Genomic DNA, 7,971 nt, shown 5'->3' with positions numbered 1-7,971 from the left:
TTGTACCAGTATCCTTCACAGTTAGGGTTACAGATAACAGAGTATCAAACAACTCGTAAGGCCATCCTGCACGAGCCAAAATATAGTACGTTGAAATGGCCACGACAGAGAAGATCCGTAATTTCTCTGATTGTAACAAAGCCACAGAACTGGCAAGGGAGTCAAAGAGATCAACCAACAAAGATGAGTGGAGGAGTTCACAATCCGTAACCCTAATGGACCAACAGCCTCGATTTGTTTTGTTACTGGGCAAGAAAGAAAAAGATGCCAAGGTGTTACTTTGCCACAATGTGAGTAGTCAAAATTCCATTCCTGGCCAAAGGGCAACAATACCAACCACCATGAGAGTTGGAAGGAAAGGCAGATGACACAAGGTCATAAATTCCAGCTAGTCCCTGAAAGTATAGATCACTAACCCACCACAGCCCACTATGAAATCTCAAAGGTCATCAGGGTTGGAAAGTAACCTCCAACCAAACATAACAAGGAGGGTCTTAATGTCTTACTATGAATCATGGAAGATCTAAAACCTAAACCACCCCAGGACTTAGGTAAGCACAAAGATTTCCAAGAGATAGGAGACCATTTCTTAAGACAATCACTGTCGAAGGGAAATGGAAACAGGTCATCCAAAAAGTTGGTATAGAATTCAAAACAGTTTTAATCGACACAGATCTGCCAGCCTGGGAGAGTAAGGGAGCCTTCCAGAGGCCGAGTTTAGAGCGAATGCGGTCAATGACACTATTCCAGAACAATTTTTTTCCCCTTTCATTGCCACAACTGGAATACCTAGGTAACGGAAGCCTTCCTCCAGTGGAGAAACCCTGAGAATATCTTCCCTATTCTGTAAAAAGATGCCCTTGTTAAACATGACCCCTCTTAGAAAAGTTAATTTGTTGGCATGATAAATCACGAAAGATGTTTAAAACTGCCTAAATAGAACGGGCATCATGTTTAGAAGCTCGACAAAAAATCAAATTATCATCAGCAAAGAACAAATGAGAGATCTCAGGGGCCTCTCTACTGACTTTAATAGCATCGACTACGTTATGGACTTATCTCACCTTAGGATCGATAGGATTGCCTGGCTGTGCTTACTTTTTAAGATATAGGTCTTCTGACCTTTTGGTTTCTGAAAGGGCTGCCCTAATCTTCCTTAGTACCTTTATAGATAACCCCTCCCATCAAGGTGGTTATCCTAAAGGTTACTAACCAACTCCCCACTCCTTAATGCTGACGTGACAAATTGGCCACATCAGCTTTCATTATGAACATATGTTTAGGTTCTAATGAGACCATGTCCTAATAACAGATGCATAGTTCCAGCTTCAAAAGACAATGCACTAAACACATGTCAAGATAAAATTGTGACATTCACTGTATCAAAACCTGTAATATGTTCAGTGTGAAACTAAACTTGGATGGTCTATGTAGTGTGTTCCATATAGTTTGATTAGCTTCTTCTCCCATTGTTATGTATGAGCAGTTAAATTCTTGGACTGAGGAAAGGGTTTTTCAGAGCTTCGATAAAAAGGGGAACCCAGTGCAAGAGGCTCCCACCACTGTAGGGTTTGGGGAGGGTCATAATGTAAGCAACTTTACCCCCGCTTCGCAGAGAGACTGTTTCCGAACTCGAACCCACGACCACTAAGGTGCAGTGGAGTAACCTTACTGTTCATGATGACATTCACTATTTGAGGAGTTTAATTATAGCGTCAAATCACATTGAATGAAGAGATTCTCTCAGGATTTAACAAGACATACTCTTTATGGTATTACTTGGGTGCTTGTACCATAAATATGGTATGTACAGAATAGATGTTGATTCTTGTAATTTAGCTGTGTGTTCTAAACTGTGTTATACTGTATTTGTGGGAAACAGCCAAACATTGATAAGATTTCACTTTTATCTCTCCATCACTCAGATTCCTTTAGATTACTTGTTTCTTCAGCTTTTGACTTGTGAACTGAAAGTGTTCAGAAAAGAGGGAATATGATCCCAAGCCAACATCTTCCTAGGAAAATTAACAATAAGCTAGTAAAAAGAACTTCTCTTTATTATTCAATAGAGAATCTGTGTAAGAGTTTTGCTCTTTCTTGCAAGGTAGCTCTATGGGTTTTCACACCATTAAGAACTAAGATTGATCTCTTTCAGGTATTGCAATACCCACCATATAAATCCTCAAATACATGACACAATTCACAAAGAGGAGAGAAAGAAAGTCATTCTATATCTCCCCTTCAAAGCCTCACTGAATCCTTCTTTCAAGCCAAACTTTTCAGAACTCCATTCTATTCTCACAAGCAATGGAAAAGAACCCCTCTGACTCAAATTCCCAAAACATTTGTGAGAAGGTTTGTGGTTGCTTCTTCTGTAGTCCATACCGATCACATCGCCGATCTCACCGCCTGCACGGTGCTGCTCCTCCTGAAGAGAAGAAATTTGTGCCATCTAAAAAAGAGAAAGAGAAGGTTGATCTGAAGATTGAGCCTGACCCTGAAATAATCAATTTTCTGGCACAACAGAGACAGAAACTAAAGAACAATGCAGAAGTTGCTCCAGAAGCAGAGGTTGTGATGGGGTCAGAGCAGGGGAATATTGTTATAGAAGGTAAGCCAGCACAAGAAACTGAAGGGAAAGGGAAGGAACTGAAAAGGACAAGAACTGAATTAATGAATGATAAGGTTACTGATTATATTAGTCGCACTAAGCTTAAGATGAAGACTTTGTCAAGTTTTAAGTAATTGACAAGCAAGAACTGCAGCTTATATGAATAAACAGAGGAGTTGTTTGAGTATTGCAGCAGCTTATATGAATAAACAGAGGAGTTGTTGTTTGGTATGTCAGGATTCTTGAGTGAACTATGGATTGTTTCTTCTTCTTCTTCTTCTTCTTCTTTTTTTGTTTCTAAATAAAAGTGTGAAATTTCAAATTTGATATTGATATTTGTAACTTGCATTCTCCATGAATTGTTCCAAAATGCTATCTTTCTTTTGAAAAGTTCGAACTTGTAATTGTATTCTTCAAATATGGTAATCTGTAACGACCCAAACCTGGATAAAGGTAATAGGTCTTGCCCTCGCGGTTAGAGGGTGGAACTGGGTATGATCCAAATTTCCTTGCTTACTGAGGATTTACATGGGTTAGAATTATATATGATATAAACCTTTAATAATTAGTTGATTAAATTGAACACCATTAGGGTTAGTCTTATTACATGGTTTAAACTTGAATTGAATGTTAGGTTTGGAAAAGAGAGCATAAGTAGGGAAAATCTTAAACTACATAAGGCATAGAGAAAAGGACAGATGGTTTAGATTAAAACCAAATGTAAATATGGAATCATCACCTTTCATTATTAAATGTACAAGTCGAATGGTTATTGTCACAAAGGTCTATTATTTATCCAAATGTTTCAAGGCATCTATTCGACCACGTGGATATAGATGATGTGTCTATTCCGAACGTTGGATAGAAATGACATAGTCTAAATTGACCACATGTCAAATTTTAAAATCTAATTCAATCAAATACCCTCCTTTAAAACATAAAAATGGATGATTAAGAAAGTCACCTTCCGTTGGTACATGGACAACTATTTTCTTTTTATTATAATAGTTTATCTTTCTTTTTTTTTTTTTTTTTTTTTTGGATTCTTGATAGAACAATAGATTGCTCACAATAATGGTTAGGTTTGGGATGGAATAGTGCCTAGTAGCAGCCACAGTGTGATTCTTTGCGAATCATTTATGATTTATGGCAATTGTGTTTGCTGAATAAATTAAAATTTCGCAAAAGTGATAGCTTACCTAATCAATCTAAGTTTTCTTACATGTGTTTTGAGTATAAAACCAAGTCTCCTTGATTGAGAGAGAGAGAGAGAGAGAGACTTTGTGTGTGTGACTGTAGTCTCACATTTCTTCTCACTTTTGTTACAGGCAACGTGACCTACTTTAAATGGGAGAGAAGGTTCCCCATTATACCAATGTGTTGTGTACGTGTGGGGTGGTTGGGGGATTCGGCTCCTGTCCTCCGACCTGCCCTACCTCCCTCCCTCCTACTACACACAAACAGGAGTGGACCCCACCTGGGTAGGGTGTTCACAGTGGGTAGGTCGGTCATTTCACCCCTGTTTGTGTCTGTTAGGAAAGAGGGAGGTGGGACAAGTTGTAAAAGAAGAGCCAGACATGATTGCCGGGGGGGGGGGGGGGGAGGGTGGGATGGGATCTGCACACCGCACCACTACACCCGGGCAGGTGTGTGGGTAACTGAATTATCCATATCAGACCCACATGATAAAGAACCCATGTGGTAGAAATAATACTTTGACATCATGCAAAAGTTTTTCCCTTTAAATTGAAGGCTGACAAGTGATGCACATAGAAAGAAAGCTTAGACAAGAATATTAGGTGAGTTACACTATAATCTTTAAGCCTTCTTGCCCCTTGATTGGCAAGAAACATGAAGAAGATTCTTACTTTTGAAAAAATGGATTGGCTATTTGTCTGCCGTTGGTGTTTTTTTCATTTTATAATAGAGTTTTCCTTCACTCATGATGAAGAGGGAATTTCTTCAATTATGGGATTTGGTTAAGGGTGTCAAAACAAAATCGAAACCGTTTATCGAAATCGAACCGAACCATTTAAACTGGAATTGGTAGACCGTTTAAATAAATGGTCTGGTTATGGTTTCAGAAATGCCACCATTTAGCTAAACGGTTCGATCCGATTTTAACCGATTAATCAAATGATTTCAGGCCGTTTAATCCAATTACAACCGATTATAACTGTTTAAATCAAACATCAAAAGATTCAAAACCTAGCAATAGCAACTACTAAGTACTAACCACTGAGTCACTAACTCACTAAGTCACGTTTCTTCAATAAATGATTTTCTTTTTCAAAAAAAAAAAAATCTAATAACTTCATAATTAATAACTAATTACTAATAACTATTTAGTATTAGTAAATAGAAGGTAAACCGTTTTCTACCCAAAAAGAAAAAAGAAAAAATGGGGTTAAATATGTAAAAATCGTATAACCAAAACCGTTTACTAAACGATTACTGTTTTGGATATCAACCGTTTAACTAAACGATCTGATTATGATTTCTACCCTCAAGCAGTCAAAATCGAATCGAACCGAACCATTTAACCGAAATCGGACCGTTTAACACCCTTAGATTTGGTGCTTGGATGAGATTCTTAGAACATTGTCAGGGGTATTTCGGATATTTGAATATAAGAGGTAAGTCATTGTATCATAGGATTAAAATCCTCTGCAATTCCTTCATCTAGCGGTGCCTTGCAGCTCGGGTCTGAGAGCTCCACACATGGAAGATCCTTCATCCGACGGTGCGAGCTTGATTGACCAAATTTTTTTTCTTTCTTCTGGAACTTGACACCGTTGGATGTCACATCTTCCAAGTGTCGAGCTTTCAGACCGAAAGTGCAAAGCACCGCAAGATGAAGGCACTGCAGATGATTTTTTAATCATATATCATTCTAATGGTGGGATTCTTTCACCAACTTTAGCCATTTTGTTTAATCTTTTCTTTTGGACTGAATTTTTCTTCTTCTTTCTAATGTGACAAGACTTCTACTTTTAGATTGATCTCTTTCAGTAAAAAGAACCCACAAGTTATTTTTAAAAGCACTTGAGTTCCTTCAAAGATATTATAAATCCCAAGGAATGATGACATTTGAAATCGAATCAACTAACGCTTGAGAATCACTTTCAAACCAAAAGTGTGTAAATCCTGCTGCTCTTGATCTTTCAATTATCAAAAAAAAAAAAAAAAACAAAGATTGACCTCTTTCAGTAAAAAGAACTTCTCTTTATTAAGCAATAGAGAATCTGTGTAAGAGTTTTGCTCTTTATTACAAGGTAGCTCTATGCGTTTTCACACCATTAAGAACTAAGATTGATCTCTTTCAGTTATTTCAATACCCACCATATAAATCCACACAATTCACAAAGAGGAGAGTGATACATCCAATATTCACCGGGCCAATCAACGATCGCCACGTGTCACAGATGGCCCGTTCCATAGCCAAGGAGAACGAATCGGGGTCCCAGCACCCGGGCGCGGCCTCACCCAGGCGCGGCCACCACGGGGGCGCGGCCTCACCTAGGCGCGGCCACGCATTAGGGCGCGGCCACCCCTAGGGCGCGGCCTCACCTAGGCGCGGCCACACATCCAGGCGCGGCCTCACCCAGGCGCGGCCTGTACCTAGGCACAGCATCGTGGGCACGTGAGGAGGAGGCTACCCACCTATAACTCGATCGTATCGCTAAGACTCATGTCACCACCAGGACTCTAGACCGCCGCTTAGAGGTCACGTCACCCAGACGGATTCAAGCACCAAGGACGTTATCTCCACACACGGGTATCTATCCACCAAGGAGCTTGATACCACTAGAACACTCCCTCCCGCGGGGAGATGATCAATCAGGATAGAGCCCCGTTACCCAGGGCCTCTATCCACTCAACAGGACAATCGCCATCAAACTGGGACTCTCCACACCGCCATACGCTACTATAAAAGGCAAGGTACACAACCCCATGAGGGACATCAAAACTCATACTGAAAAAACACTATTCATCTGTTTGCGCCAGGAGATCTAATTTTGGCATCGGAAAGCCCTAGGCCGGGACCACACTGGTTCTCTCTGTTGACCCCTTTGGTCCACTTGCAGGTGACGGCACTCACAGGACCGCTCGACAATTTCTTGACGCAACAGAGAGAAAGAAAGTCATTCTATGTCTCCCCTTCAAAGCCTCACTGAATCCTTCTTTCAAGCCAAACTTTTCAGAACTCCATTCTATTCTCACAAGCAATGGAAAAGAACCCCTCTGACTCAAATTCCCAAAACATTTGTGAGAAGCTTTGTGGTTGCTTCTTCTGTAGTCCATACCGATCACATCGCCGATCTCACCGCCTGCACGGTGCTGCTCCTCCTGAAGAGAAGAAATTTGTGCCATCTAAACAAGAGAAAGAGAAGGTTGATCTGAATATTGAGCCTGACCCTGAAATAATCAATTTTCTGGCACAACGGAGACAGAAACTAAAGAACAATGCAGAAGTTGCTCCAGAAGCAGAGGTTGTGATGGGGTCAGAGCAGGGGAATATTGTTATAGATGGTAAGCCAGCACAGGAAACTGAAGGGAAAGGGAAGGAACTGAAAAAGACAAGAACTGAATTGATGAATGATAAGGTTACTGATTATATTAGTCGCACTAAGCTTAAGATGAAGAATTTGTCAAGTTTTAGTGGTGGAAACAGTGCATCTTTTAAGTAAATGACAAGCAAGAACTGCAGCTTATATGAATAAACAGAGGATTTGTTGTTTGGTATGTCAGGATTCTTGAGTGAACTATGGATTGTTTCTTCTTCTTCTTTTTTTTGTTTCTAAATAAAAGTGTGCAATTTCAAATTTGATATTTATAACTTGTATTCTCCATGAATTGTTCCAAAATGCTATCTTTCTTTTGAAAGTTTGAAATTGTAATTGTATTCTCCAAATATGGTAATCTGTAACGATCCAAACCTGGATAAAGGTAATAGGTCTCGCCCTCACGGATGGTGATCAAAAGATTGGAAAAAGTCAATTAAAAACGGTGAATTTTTTTTTTTTTAAAACATCGGATATCTAGGTGGTGGGAGTAGGGTCTCAACCACTCATATACACCGTACAATAGCACCAAACTATCTAATACTATGGTAGGAAAAAGAGTTTTAAGTAGATTACACAATTATGATTATAAAATTTTTCTTTATTTTTATTATCAATTTCACTTCCCTTCCTTTTATTTGCAACTATACGAAGCCTTTAGGCTCCTGTTGGAAGTGGATTTGAACTCTGCGATTAGAGGGTGGAACTGGGAATGATCCAAATTTCCTTTGTTACTAAGGCTTTACATGGGCTAGAATTATATGTGATATAAACCTTTAATAATTAGTTGATTAA

At 39.4% G+C, this 7,971-nt stretch overlaps 1 long non-coding RNA gene across 1 annotated transcript; it reads left to right on the top strand.

Moving 5' to 3' along the window:
- Positions 1–2,472: 2,472 nt before the first annotated feature.
- LOC122660084 lies at positions 2,473–7,468 on the top strand. Its single transcript, XR_006332616.1, has 2 exons — positions 2,473–2,571; positions 7,123–7,468. It is a non-coding gene; the product is annotated as an uncharacterized LOC122660084 (long non-coding RNA).
- The last annotated feature ends 503 nt before the right edge of the window (positions 7,469–7,971 follow it).

Source organism: Telopea speciosissima, chromosome 4 (assembly GCF_018873765.1).
Source record: "Telopea speciosissima isolate NSW1024214 ecotype Mountain lineage chromosome 4, Tspe_v1, whole genome shotgun sequence".
NCBI lineage: Eukaryota > Viridiplantae > Streptophyta > Magnoliopsida > Proteales > Proteaceae > Telopea > Telopea speciosissima.
This window is presented reverse-complemented; position numbering and strand designations above follow the sequence as displayed.